The sequence below is a fragment of the Pagrus pagrus genome, assembly GCF_965226575.1.
Source record: "Pagrus pagrus genome assembly, chromosome: 5".
Lineage (NCBI taxonomy): Eukaryota > Metazoa > Chordata > Actinopteri > Spariformes > Sparidae > Pagrus > Pagrus pagrus.
The window spans coordinates 31,758,414-31,773,616 of NC_140189.1; the positions used below are offsets into that span (position 1 = coordinate 31,758,414).

At 40.2% G+C, this 15,203-nt stretch overlaps 1 long non-coding RNA gene across 6 annotated transcripts in view; it reads left to right on the forward strand.

Annotated features, from left to right (window-relative positions):
• Positions 1-15,203, forward strand: part of LOC311257920 — a 111,738-nt gene that overhangs the window by 18,298 nt on the left and 78,237 nt on the right. Inside the window, exon 5 of one of the 6 annotated variants that reach the window (XR_014622685.1) lies at positions 1,586-2,605. The exons of the other annotated variants lie outside the window; for them this stretch is intronic. This is a non-coding gene — a long non-coding RNA (uncharacterized lncRNA). Of the gene's footprint in view, positions 1-1,585; positions 2,606-15,203 lie in introns of those variants that run through there. 6 annotated transcript variants of the gene reach the window in all.

Here is a 15,203-nt window from a genome sequence, read left to right on the forward strand (position 1 = left end):
TTCAAGAGGGTGTTATTTACACTCATGTGACACAGACTATAACCACAGAGCAGGAATATCATCTATCAGCATGTTGGGCTTTTTTTTTTTTATCACTGAGCTCCAACAAACCAGACTACCACAATTGTTCCAGTACAAGCAGATAAAGCCTGAACATCGAACTGCTTCTCTTAACCTCAGATGTACAGATAACTGCAAGAAACACAGCAGATATCTACTTTATTAAATGTCTCAGGATATAAACTCGTACTGGTGAATTAATGGAAACGTCACAGTTCAGTGGTGTAAAAAGTATTCTGATCCTTAACTCGGCTACAAGTCCTGCATTCAAAACCTTAGTTAAACTGACACTGGACAACTTTTTTGCTTTAACGCATCATTCTAGAGTAAATACTAATTAGATTTACGAACGGATTGCTATAGAGCAGTGTTTCTCAAACTTTTTCAGAGTAACACCACTTAACAAATAAAGAAAAATGTCACGGACCCTGTCAGTGTTTTACTATTATGTCTCTGGATCAATATTACTGCAGCATGTCAAATTTTACTGTAGATGTTTAAGCTAATTTGAACTTCTCTATATACTGCTGGGAAGTTTAATCTGCAGCAGTGCATATGCTCGTAGCATCACTGTCTTGTGGGAACCAGGCATCTCTAAAAAGTGTGATGAGCTCAGGAAAACAGCTACTGAACGATATGAAATCTTGTGAAAGTAACTACTTACTAAAGCTGTCAGACACGTAGTGGAGTAGAAGTACAATATGTTCCTCTGAGATGTGGTGGAGCAGAGGTATAAAGCTGCATAAAATGGAAATACCTAAGTGAAGAACAAGTAACTAGTAAGTCTTTACTCACTTTAAACGACTATGTTTCGTGACGCATGACACGCTAGTTATTTGTCTTAAAAGTGTGTGTAAAAATAACAATGTGTGTCAGACAGTTGACAAACTGGCATTTATTCTCTACACTTAGATTATATTTGTGCAGCTCTTTTGCAGCCGTCTCAAAATGTTGTCAGCTGTCAGTGTGAACCATGACAGTGTTTAGAATAAATAATATTATTATAATGTAAACATGACTGTCAACCTTGCAGAATTAATAACAGTCGCGTCAACCTCAGCTGTATGTTGTGTTTAGTGTTAATTAACAAGTGTTAGCATGCTGCTAAACCTGTTGATCACATTGATTAGCCTGTTAGCATCATCACATGTATCAACATCAGGGTCAAAATTACTGTAGACAATTTCCTACACAGATGAAATACATTTTAGCCTCATAAATTCCCATGCACAACTCAAGATCGCGAAGAAAAAAAATGGGCTTCACAGGAACAGAATTGACAAGGAAGTCATAGCAGGTGTCCTTGTTGTGTTTTTAGTGGTGAGGTGACCGTTTGTTTTTGTGGTTTGGATCACAGATTGTGCCTTCTTAAAATACGGCCGCTGTGTTTTGAATTTTTGGCAGCATCTTCGCTTGCTGCTTTGGTGTCTTTGAGGTCAGTTTGTTCAGGTTGTTTTTTCCCTCGTGTGTCCTGCCAAAGACGCATCACGCCCCCGTTTCCTGTTTGTCAAACGATTTTCCTTAGAAAAACCAAGCGGTCACTGGGCGTCTCCGTGGAACTGTGCAGTAAAAGCTTCCATAAACATGGCTGCGGGTCGAATCATCTTCTGTTTTTTGAAGTGGGCAAATGTTTCAGATAAGTACTTTGCTTCAAACTGTAATAAAGTTTTCAAATACAACCTTTCCTCATTGAAAACTTTCGAGAACCGTGTCATGACATTTTCCACTAACAGCCCAGGAGAAACCCTCCTCTGCCTCCCGCTGCGATGAGGCCCATTTTCTTCTTCGTCTTTTATCTTTTGTCATGGCTGCGCATCATTCTTCTCCTTTCGTACTTGAGATGAAATACAGCTGTAATCAGGTGATTTTTGTTTTATTAATAAAAAGCCAGCAGGCTTTTCTTGTATCTTCAGAAATACTGTGTACGGCAGCACATCTGAACTGAAATCTACACTCACAGACGAGTCTGGGAGGCCTTATGTTTCCATAATGTGCTCACTATACCAGGACGCTGTCGTATTGCTGTAATACTTTCAGTGGTGAAACAGCTGCTGCACATTAATCCAAAGATAATAGAGTCTTCCTTTTGTATGTACACTTCACTCCAGTAAAAGAACATTGCATGTGCTCCCCGCTCTTGTTTTGAAACAGAGGAAATGAAGAGTTGTGGGTGTTTAATGAATTCACGTTCCCTGTAAATTGACTTTTAATATATAAAAGATTAAAATCCAGAGGAGCCATCAATAATTGAAAGAAGCATTAGGCAAACAACACGCACAAACAGTGAGATCAAGAGAGAGACAACACGAGAGACACAATTAATGATAGGAGGAAGCAGCTGCTTTGAAGGAGAGGAAAAACTGAAAGTCGACAAACTGCAGAAATGTTTGAGAGAGAGAAAAATGATGGGGTGTATCTCCTCTTACTGCTGCTGTTATTTTAATTGAATTCTGCCTTGTTCATTTATAACATGCCATATTTATACAAAACATCTTTCATGTACTTTTCATGTATCTTTCGCTGTACATTTCCCCACATTCCCTTTGATTCCCCATTTCCAGGTTGAATCCCATATTCCCTCGTCAGTGGCCAAGACGACTGGTTTTGTTTTTTCTTCTTCTTTCTTGCAACTCTTTCTTCTTTTGCTCTATTTAATACAGCCATGTGTCCCATAGCCTATACCTCCATCTTCTGATAAGACCAGGCATCGCCTAGTTTATTTGCTCCAAACCAGTTGATGGAAACATACCTAGCTTGAATTTCTGTTCGTTTATAAGTTGAAAAGTCACAAACTACATTTATTAAGCTTTAGAGGTGTTGGTAGGTGGACTGAGAACAGCTAGTTTCCTGCTGCTTCCAGTTTTTATTGAAACTAATCATCTCCCGACTCCATCATGAATGATATCAATCTTTTTGTCTTAATCTCTGAAAGAAGGCAAAGAAATGCTTTATATCAAGGGTCTTGTTGTGATTTGGATAATATGGTTAATAGATAATAAGGCGCTTATACGTCCTTTTAATATAATTATTATATTATATACTGTATATATTATGTAAGTATTAATGTTAGCAAATAAACACATTTATTGTATAAGTACCTCAAATAAATGCATTAATCTTAAAGCAACAAAGAATCTTAGTAAATGTTTATATTAGTTATTTATGTTGTATAATATGATATAGTAGTTCAGTTAAATGTGTTTGTAATGCTTTAAAGACAGTTATAAAAAAACAACTCGTAGGTCTTTTAGTTCATTCTTAAGCAGTTTATAAAACTGTCGGTAAACTGTTTGTATACGTGTTCATAACTGTGTGATGAGCTTCCAATAAACAAGCTTATTATGTTATTATTAACACTTATGTAGTCTTGCTGATGTTAATAATCATCCAATAAGGACGTCTAAGGGCTTTTTTTTTTACCCATTAATTAAGCAAATAAGCATTTTTGGGTTTTTTTTCAAAAATGTTGAACTTTTCCTTTAACCACACATAGTAAATATTTAAAAACACTAATAATTTACTGCCAAAACCGACATCGTTTGATTTCTGCACTTTGTTCGCTTCAGACTGAAAACGATTTGATCTCAAGCTGATGAAACTGTTTCAAAGCTCCACTGAACAAACTCAAAACTCATCTAAGTCCTTTAAAAGTTCACTTTTTTTTTTTTTTTTTACCAGCCAGCACCTTCAGTGTTAATGCTACTTTTACAGCATATATACTCAACAATACTCATTACCCGTCTTTCCCACTTTCTGAGGTGAATTGACTGGAGCTGACAGGCAGTAAAAAACTATTGACGTGCAGAGCCACTGTCAGTCTTCGTCAGCGGCGTCAGAACACTGAAGTCAGTGATGTAGGAGCACATTACAGTTTGCCGATGGACCGTTGATGGGCTTGTTGATGTGTTAATGCGGCTGGCCTCCGGGATGACGTGCTCATGTTTGTGTTTTATTTTCTGCGCACGCTTCTAATCTAATTTAAAAAGACAGATGGCTATGTTTATTAAGTAGCATCGAGAGAGACAATTAGAGAGAGAAGTGAGGCTACATGCAGGGGCTACTGTAGTGAGTCCTGCACCTATCGGGAATCAATGACCCCACACACAACGATTTCAACTTGTAAGAAACTGTATTGATTCTTGACATCCAGCAGACTTTATTGTTTTGTTATCTTGAAATTATTTTCTCTTTCAGAGACATTGAGATGCTTACGGAGAGCCATAAATCTGAGCTTGACACTTGTTGTCGATGTGGCCGTGAAACATCTGTCAGAAACGCTGGACTTTTTTCAGTGCAGCTGGATTTTTCGATGGGGATCAAGTAAACACAATGAAAGCCGGGGAAAGTAACTCAGCACTTTCTGTCACCTCAAGGCCGCCACGCCTCGTACTGCCTGAGCAGCTTCAGCAGAAAGAACTGCTGCGACAATGAGTGATATGTTGAAATACAATACATCAGCTCAAAGGAGGCTTTTTATGCTGCGGTGCCATTCAGTTACAGTTACTGCTGCATGCTCCAGCTTTGATTTAGTACATCCGGAAAAAAGAGCAGAGCAGTAACACCGCCACTTATGTCAAACAAAGCTTTTTGAAATATTTTTGTTTACACCGACAGAATGATTATGAGAATTTCTATGCTCTGACCCGAGACTCGTCTCTTCATCGCTCCTTCCATCACAGCACACATTGATCGTTACCGTCAGACAGGCATGAAGACGGCAGCATTAATCCAAGCTGAAGTCTCTCAGGCACGGTGCAAAATTAACTTTTTTGCCAACCAGCCAAATTGCGAGTGAATCTTCAACTTTCATCAGCTACTTAATAGATAACCATTGTTTCTCTGGCTGGTAAGTGAAGCAAACCTGCCAGCCACTTGCATATTTTACAAGCATTTGGCCGGTGGCAGGTGCTAATTCTGTGCCTTGCACTCAGACCTAGTTAGAACATCTCACTTTGTGTCCTGCATTCAATCTCATGAAAAAAATTATAGCCAACAGCGGTACACAGCAGGTACGCCTGACCCACTTCCACGAGACAATGGATGATGCACAGTAGCAAACTGCTACATCGTCATGATAACTTAGTCAAATGTTAAAAAGATAACTTTGTATGATGCAAACAGTTTTTAAAACCTCAAGCTAACGTGACATGTGGGAATTGAATGAGAAACAGCAGCTAGTAGCAGTGATGATGCTAACCCAAGCTACAGAGAGGAAGGTAGTGGTACAGAGAAAACCTCAGATTCCCCCTACAACCAACACACATGGATAGATAAGTATTTTATATATATATATATATATTATATTTATTATGCTTTTAGTATTATTCTATTCATATCTCAATTATTAAAGCTATAATGACTGTTGTGGCTTCTGTGCTATACAAATAAAGATTGATTGACTGAGACCTCAACCTTATGAGGAAACTGGTTGCTGAGGTAATAAATCAAGTGAGAAGTAGGGTTGTTTTCTCATAAGCTTACATACAATCAGACTTCTTTTTAAAACCAGTGGAGTCGCCCCCTGCTGGCCATTAGAAATAATGCTTGTTTAAAGCACTTCTGATTGGCATCACGTTTCAGGCCCGGGGGCTGTGTCCTTATTTTATACAGACAATTATAATAACTCAAATTAGCGCCTTTTTACAGGCAAAATGTCACTCGTAAGAAACTGTCAGCACAGGATTTAAATGTTATTTATCAGCTGAAGGGGATCATGAAATGGGACGCTTGTGATTAAATTGGTAAGCATAAATGTCATGCATTTTCCATCCCAAGTCATCAATCATCCCGTCTGCACATAAACTCTAAACATACGTAAAGGTGTCTTACTTTAAAATCTGCGTTTCTCCCACACTGTGCAGAATTATCAACCTCCTTGTTAAAATTAAAGACTCTGGCCAGATTTATGATGTTAATAACTAATTAAGAGCTAACAAGGAGGGACTTTCCTGGAGTACATTTGCAATTTGTGCAGTTTGTTTTGGCAGAAAAACAATTTTGCAATGTTTGATTTTCCCTCTCACTAATTCTGATGTGTTTTCTGTCCCATGATGACTTTGTCTGTAATCTGTCTGTAGATATTTCCAGTTTTTAGGTGTCATCAAACTCTCACACAGATGTCTCAGAGTCACAACGAGTCCATTTGCACATGAAGCGCTCTCATTAAGCACCAGATGGATTTTGTCTCACAGGAGAGGAATAATTAAGTTGAAATCAATATGAGAATTACAGAGGTGAAACTAGAAGCTACAGTACATTAGCTGTAAAGTATTCCCGCTGCAAAAATCCTTATCTCCACTCTGTGACGACCCTGTAGGGAAATTGACTTCATCCTCAGAGAGGCATAATCTCAAATATAACTCTGCACCTTAAACGTGGCAATTACAGCCATTTACAGGCGAGCGCTGGAGTCTTCAATAAGAGCTGTGAAAATAATTGACTCGAGTGTCTGATATTCTACAGCTTCAGAGATATACCGACACTGCAGAACTAACTGCAAGATGTTAAAACTTGAAGTAATGGCAAATACATGTACACTGGGGATGATTTAGAGAGTTTAACTTCAATTTAAAGCAGCTACATCATTTATTCAGGATACCATTTTGAGGTTTCTTTTAAGACTTTGCAAATTGATAAAAGAGAAGTACCAGTTTCATATAAATCATACATCTACAGTAGTGAAACAAAGAAGTCTGTTTATGGCGTTTGCACGTCGCTTGACAGATTCAGAACAAAGAGACTGAAAAAACAAAAGTCTGAGACTCTCAGATTTGATCCCTGGAGATTGAAGGATGAGTCCTCAGCCTTCAGCCCTTTCACAGCTCATTCTGAGAGAAAATATTATTTTGAGAGCCACAGCCTCCTTCATATGACTCATATAGTATATGATATGATTCATAGCTTTGACCACAGCCTTTCAACATCATCTGGCTCTCATGTGTTTCACGTGCATCAGATATGAAATAATCTGTTTTCATGCGTCTGTCCGTCTGTGAACGTCCTATCTCAGGAACACCTGGAGGGAACTTCTTCAAACAGCCACTTGAACTCGAGGATGAACTGATTAGATATTGGCGGTCAAAGGTCAAAGTCAGTGTGAACTCACAAAACAGCTTTTTGAAACAAAACAGACTCAAGACTTAATCCACTGATTGTGACAACTTTTCACACAAATGTGTAAAAGGATAAAATGATGAAGTGATGACATTTTATATCATGACACTGTGCAAAAACACATCTGGCCATTATTCAACTCATATCCACAATCTAAGATGATACATAGTCTCATATCAAGATAACATAAAGCAGCAGCCCAGTGAATGTAAACCACAACTTGACCAGTGCAAACAGCCGCGACTTACTATTCTTACTACCAACTCGTCAAATGCTGAATTTAGACAGTGGCCTTCAAACTATGACGCTCTCCCTACCTTTTTACATGAATGGCAAAACTGGAGCCGACAATGGTCAAGTTAGCAATAATAGGGACGCCCTGATAGCTCACTTGGTACAGAATGCGTCCTTAGCAGCGGCCCCCCATTGATTCAACCTGAAGCTCTTTCTTTTGTTGTCCCCTACTGTCTCTGACAGACATGACTGTTGGACTGTAACATTGTGAAAAAGTCGAGGGTTTAGACACAACAATAAACTGGGGATTATCATATTTTGGGTTAAAACAACACCTTACTCATGTCATCTCATTTACGTATGTTAAAGTGATAGTTCGAATCTGTTGATGTGGGGTTGTATGAGGTACTTATCCCTCGTCAGTGTTTTACTGCTGTGTGGAGAAGCAGCGTGTAGTGCCGGCAGGAAGCAGATCGTTGTACTGATGTAAAGCGGACCAGCAGCAAGACGTATTTTAGCTACTGAAAACAAGTACCACCTAAAAAACGATATATCTGCTTAAGTATACGCTATGTTTTGAACCTTTTGCCGCTTTATGTTGTCATCTAACAGCCTTTTGGCGCAACATTCCCTCAACCGTACGTCATCCACATTCCTACGCTCCAGCGGAGGAATACAGGAGTGAGAACGGGCCGACAAAGAGGCTGTAATTCTAGTTCCGGATCAAAGCTGGTAAGTAAGATAAACTGGATGAGTAAATGAAAGTGATGAACCTACAGGGAGTTATCACCTGAATCTGAGGCTCGGCTTTACAAAGCTCATTGTTTCACTCAGGCAGGCAGCTGTTTTCACAGAAAAAGCTCTCACAACCTGCTGCACCAAGTCGATTTCTTTTTTTGCAACATTTCAAAAGTTCTCTTTGAATTTCCTTGACAATTAGATGGAGATGCCGCTACTGTGTCTTTAAAGTCAGATGACAGAGGAACCAAACTTAAACTCCTAAACTCATTCTGTCTCCATGACTGCTTAGACGATCGCTGCACTCCCGCCTGACATAATGAAGATTCAGTCAAACATATTGGGGCTATCATAACTGATGGACCATACAGGAGAGCAGATTCAGTTCCTACTGCTAATGTATCAAAGCAGATGCGTTCTGTCATCAAACTGAATATAATAACAAGACAAACTGAATTAAAGCTGTCGACGTTAGGAGCAGGTTGATAGAGCTGACATTTTAAAAGTGTTAATCAGCAGTTCTCACACTGGAATACAGTAGTACTGGTATGCCAAGAAAGTTAAAAGTAGCACGTGAGAAGAAATGATATGACACTGTAGCAGAAACTTGGGCTGACAGTACTCGTCACAGCTGACAGCTGTGACATCTGCGCTGCTGTTCAGGAGATAAATCCGAGTGCGTCGTCCTTGGAAAGTGAAGGCGATACTGATTCTGATTCTGCAGTCACAAACACCCAAATCCCTTTAGAGCCCCGGCAAGTGGATTCACTGTCAAGGTCCGGTGGTGACAACAAGACTAATTACTCCATAATGGGAATCATCCCTCTCTTTCAAGCTAAGACAGGAGTCCTGGATCGCTGAGAACTGGCTGGCTGATTACAATGTGGCCTCATAAGGATGGACCATACATACAGATTAACCATGGTCCAATCAATCAACGCGGAGAGCTGGTTGCTTCCACGGCGAGTTAGCATGCAGTTCCATCAAAATGCCCCCCTGGACGATTTTGTCTGGTCTTGACTTTGTTTTCTTGAGGGTCTGTGAAACGGGCGCTTACATATGGTGATACATATTCAACAGCCTCTAAGTCGTCTGCAGTTTTTAAAATGAGATGAAAAAGTTTGAGGGAACTTTTGCTCTTTGATGTGTTCACATAAATCTACAGTAGGTCCGCCTGCATCTCTTGTCTCATCCAAAAGAAACCTGCCTTTCGGTTCAGCCACATTAAAATGTAGATCGGCACGCAAAAGGCAAAGTTAAATCAGTTTTGTTGTTTGTTTAATTTAGCGTGGCTGGTATTCAAAATATAAAAAAGAGACATTGTGTGTAGTACGCAGCAACTTTAATTGTTTTTTAGAGCTAAAATAAAATAAAAATCTAAATCCTCAGGGTATAATCAAGTTCATTAGATTGGAGCATTTATGCCAACTTTGTCTGCTAGTACCATCTGCAGGATAACATGCAGGTGTTCCAACAAAAGCAAGGCCCGCAGATTAGTCAGAAACAAGTGTGTTTTTCTTGAAATTGGATTTTCATTCTGTATAATCAATAAATATCAGCCTGCATTTCCCAAGACAACAAAAACAATACCACATCTGAATAATTTTACCTTTTCAATTTCAGCAGAAAGAGCTGTTGGCTGTCAGAATATTATTAACTTACTTCACATTTATCCAACTGAGAGTTTTGGCTTCTCATTTTTCCTGCTCCGGCCGCACAGCCTCACAGCAAACACTTAAATCTTCCTCCAAAATCAATTTCTTCCTTCAATAGATTTCTCCCCGAGAGTTGTTTTTTGGTCACATTTTAAAGCTATTTGTGTATTACTCAGTGTCAGCTGACAGCTGGCATGAAGTGTCGACTGACATTTTGAGAGTAGATAGACAGCCTCCGTCCACGGTCGCGAGCACGGGAGACAAATGTGACGAGCAGTGAGGCAGAGAACGAAGCCGGCCCGTGATTGATACAGGTGCCACTGCGAGAGGTCAGAGCCATGCCTCAAAAAACGGGGCCATCGATTCTCCTGCCCTTTAAACAAACAAAGGGACATCTCTGCAGCGAGCCTCCTCTGCCATTATAGGCTCTGACTTCTGCCAGCCCCTCTGAAATAACTCCTCACATCAACATGCAGCTTAATGTTCAGCTGTGATCAAACGCGGTTGAATAACAGCCCCGTCATTTCGGGTATTTGTCAGGTTTTTTTTGCATTGTCACCGTGCTCCGTGCAGGGATGAAACCCAGTTTTTCCTCACTTAGTGGGAGAAAAATGCTCCACTATTTTTAGCTTTAATGCCTTCCTCTATCTCCATTTGCCTCGTGTCTTTTTGTTGATAGAGCGCTGTTAGGAGTTGCTGGGGCATTGCCGAACTCTATTCCCCTCCTGCTAAGGCAGAAGTTTAGAGGCTCTCATTAATAAGAGGGGACTGTAAGGAAACCAGCATGAAGAGCAGGGCTGCCTCCCTCCCCCTCGCTCCCACAATAACCCCCATCTCTCAATCTGAGGCGAGAGAAACCACAGTAAACACAAGAATAAGGGAAAAAAAGGCCTCACGTCCTCGCAGCCTCTTGGTGGGCTAATAAAGTGAAATGAGGCCTATCATTTATCACGTGTGTGCGCCACTGGTGAGATCCAAAAGAACCCGCGTGTGGAGGGCTGGACTCATATTTGTGAGGTGATTATCTCTATGAACGCAGAGTGCGTGGAGCAGTTGGTGGTCTGCAGTAAAGGTCAGGCTTCAAGAGTGAGTGCGAGAGGGTTTTGCCACTTCAAACGTCCGGCTTCACAATATGCACACGGCTCTGTTTTACGTCCGCGTCTCCCTGCAGTTCAGCTGGCATATGTTAGTGCCAGATAGCCTCAAATACAAAGACCGCAATCATCGGTTTTTCCTCTTTTATGCTCGCCACTCAAAACAATCTCATATCGGAATTATGCCTTTGTTGTATCCATGTTGGTGCCATATGAAAGTATATCTTTTTTCAACACGAAAGCCATGTTCTTGTCGGAAAATCCAATTAAAAAGATGTTGCTTTAATTATTGCATTTTCTCAAGTTTATTATGGGAATATAAGAGGTGCTACAGCCTTTCGCCTGCTCAGCTATGCTTTTGAATTTCATGCCTTGCTTCCTGTTAATAATTAATACCGAACAGGATTAACTTGGCATGGCGAGATTTGCAGTTAAAATGTCAGACACAACCTGATGTTTTGTTTTTATTTGGTTACCCAAAAGTATCTACCACTTTACATTCTGAATGATATATGAACAAGTCCATATTGTTGGCTGGTGTAGGCTCATCACAGTATCAGCTTGTGGTGTAAGTTTTTATCTCTGCAAATCTAAACTGTGATAAATTAATTCTGAAAATATGTCTGTTAATCTGTAACATGACGAAATATAGTAAAAATTCAATGATAGAGCTTCCCAGAGGCCAAGATGGCATCTTCAAGTTGCCTGGTTTGTCCAATGAAGAGTACAAACCTCACGGTTATTTAAAGCTGCAATGAGGAACTTTTATTATTTGTTGATTCTGGCGACAAAAGTGAGACGAAACAAAGTCTGTTTTAGTGCCGTACATCCATTTCATTTTCATCTTCAGCGCTCTGACATAAAAAAAAGTTTTGATTGACTTATTCAACTGGCAAAATTCGCTTAACATAACTCAACTAAACGGCGGCTGTTTGATGATGTGATCACCACCAGAGATGAAAGTTTGAACGCAGGATAATTTCTCTTTATTCATCTTACTTGTAAGTGTTTATTTGCTCCAAAGAGCCTGATTAGCTGCTTTACTTGAGCCTTTTTGAATTCAGGTCTGTTCTGACTAACCTCAGCACTCACCAGAGACTCCAGGCTGTTCTTTTCCCCTCTCCTCTCTGTAACGTAAACTAAAGTTAAAATTACAGTACGTAAACACCCTGACAAAGGAGTTCATGAGTTTATTCTTCCAAAACGATCTGGCTCTGCACCCACTGCTCCGCCTCGCCCTCCCCAAGCAACTGAATAGTAATTCAATCAATAAACATTCACTCCATATGAAAAATAGATGTGCACTAATGGTTTGAACAGAGAACGTTTGATGGCATTTAATGAAACAGATTGCAGCATTTCATTCTTATTATCCAGCTGGCTGTGGTATTTCCACTCCGGGCAGCAAACATTAATTCCCTGTGATTAATTCTGCTGGACTGGATCGGTGCAATTTGCTAAAAAAGAAATCTAATAAGACCTTTGAGGAGACGAATGTGCGTTATTTACCTTCATTGAAATAATTGTGCAGTCATTTATTAGTATGTTGTTTGTGCAAGGATGGCGTTTAACAGGGTTTGACTACAGAAGTTCTTTTAAGGAGTTTAGCAGCTCCTCAAGGATCTTTTTAAATATTAGATTTACAGAACAATAAATTAATTTAACCCCAATGCCACAATTAGCATTATGTCTAATAAATTCTTAGTGCACACACACACACACACACACACACACTCTGTAAACACCTCCACCCCATAACAACTGAGCAAGCGTGCCGTGCAGGAAGTAACTGAGCTGTGCCTCTGAGTGTTTTGTAGAAAGTAGAGGCGAACTCTCAGCGGGGCGTCTGCCGCGGTGATGTAAGGCACGAGTGTATACAGTGAGTGGAAAGGTCATCAGCGAGAGACCCATAAATCGTTCTGACACTCAAACACTCGGGCACATGTTTCTAATCAGCTCGGGTTCAAATAATATTATGGTTGAAGAATTCACCGCGGCAGTCATTAGCCGTTATCAAAGACTAGCTTTAGAGTGGCGAGACTCGAGGGGGCCGATGGTTTTAAAACAACTAGAAACTCGAGGCATGAAGAATAATTACGGCGATTCTCGGCGAGCGGTTCAGGCAGGTGGAATTGTTTCCGCTCTTCTGCTCAAACTTGTGTTTTCTCCAAGCTGATCAAATATTTTAGGTAAAACGTCAGCCCATGAAGGGAAACATTTTGGAGCTTGTTCACACCCTCCCCTCTCGCACACTCGCTCTCGAGCTCCTCCAGCTGGATCAAAAACTCTCACACACACTTAAGCCAACCACAACTGCGAGTCCAAAACCCTAAAAAGTTAGTTATTTGTATCCCTTCCTGTCCACTGCGCGACAAGCAATTATTCCACTCCATATATCTCACTGAAGACTGTTTGGATACTCATTCTGCACCGGGGGATGAGCTTGGCAGCAGTGTGTTGACAGTCATTTCCACAATGGACTCCCTCTTTTCAAATGACTCCAGCCAGTAATTTGCTCATACATCTTTGGGAACAGCTCACCCAACCATAAAAAAAGCCTTAAAACCGGGAGCTAAAACAAGGATTCAGCGCTAAAGGAGATTTTCCTTGTGTTGTTGTTGGAGTTATTGTGAGATAGAGGAAGTGAGGCTGTTTCGAAGGCAACGTGCACTTCCTGTGTGTGCTGGTCTCTGAGGTTAATTATTACAGTACAGACAGTAATTTGCTCTTTGTATTGGTACTTATCTCCCCTCACAGCTGGTGTGTTTTGCCGAGTGGACGGCCATTAATCAAACCTTTCTCCTGCAGGAAGTTGGACTATCCATCACCTCTCTCTCTCTCTACCCCTCTGCTACCTCTCCTGTCCCACCACACACCAAACCTTTTCATTGTACATGCTGCAGCCTTGAATATAATTTCAGCATTTTCCTGCAGTGATAGGTTGAGTGAATGATGTGCGCAAATGGGAGCGCTTTACAGGAAGTGGGTGTGATTGGTTGAAATGGGCTCTTTGTCAGTCACTCTGAAAGGCTGAGGAACGCAATCATTTTACGTCCACGTGGCTGACACCGAAACACCTCCTCGCAGTCTAAACTATTAATCATTGAGCTGTTTAACTTTGCTTCATTCTGCTTGTCAGACTGCTCACAGGCCTTAAATTAAAACGGGACAGAAACACAGCTGATGTTATGTAAGGCTTGTTTTTATGGATCACCAATCCAGCCTGTATCATTTTGTTTTCGCCAAAGCAGAAAAAAGACTTTCTTTTCTGTATTTTCAGAGGCCAAAGGGCAGTTTACAGCTGAGACTTGACTAGCTTAATTAAGATTAATGTTTGTTTGCGTGTGTCATACCACTTCCTGTTAGTACAAAACACAGAAGTACATTGTCTCTTTGAGTGCTGACTGCAAAAACACTTGACATCAATAAAACAATATCTGCAGATGTTTCAAATTAAAGACCTACCAAGAACTGAAGAGTTGACTTAGAGCTACTGGAAGGCGCAGACAAGCGATGAATGTTACATGCATGGATGTATTAAAGACCTTGATGCGAGGGCAGCGCTCAGCCCTTGCGATTAAAAAAAGACTGAATGGACACCATCTAATACATGATGGTTACATGACTGTATATTAGGACTGTCCCGAATACCATTTCTTTGGTAGAAATCAACATCAAATAATCAAAGCTTCGGTCGAGGGGGTGGAGGGTTTGATGTTTCGGTGAATTAAAGACAATTATTAAGGATTCATTTTCTAAAAGGTTTGGTTTGTGTTATGCATGTTTGTAATCTCGAGAGATTTAGTTAAACAAGGTCTTATCTATCAGTATACATTTTTTTGTGACATTATAACAGCTAAATTTATTCGTAGCCTTAAAAACGCAAAAATAAAAAAAAACATCCCCACAACAACAAAATCCCGAATCCCAGAATTTGAAAACTGAATACCCACCCAAAGAATGAATATCTGAATAGTTGAATATTTGGGTCCAGTCATATCTATATAAAGATGGATGATGTGTGTCCACTTCCACCTGCTGTACAACTATAAAGCCAGAATATCCCTGATATGAGTGCCGCATTCTTGCGCTGGTGATGTCATTTGGAGCCAGAGTCTTCGTGGTCGTGATCAGGCGCTGCATGCTCCCACCTATACAGTCTGTCAATCATGGTGTCACACCCCTTTTTTTATAGTATTAAATAACTAATTTAATCAAGCTTATTAGAAAAATGAACACTTGAGTATCCTTCTGCATATTAAGAATGATGTAAAATGACTGATGTTCGATGTGATCTTTTAGTTTTTAA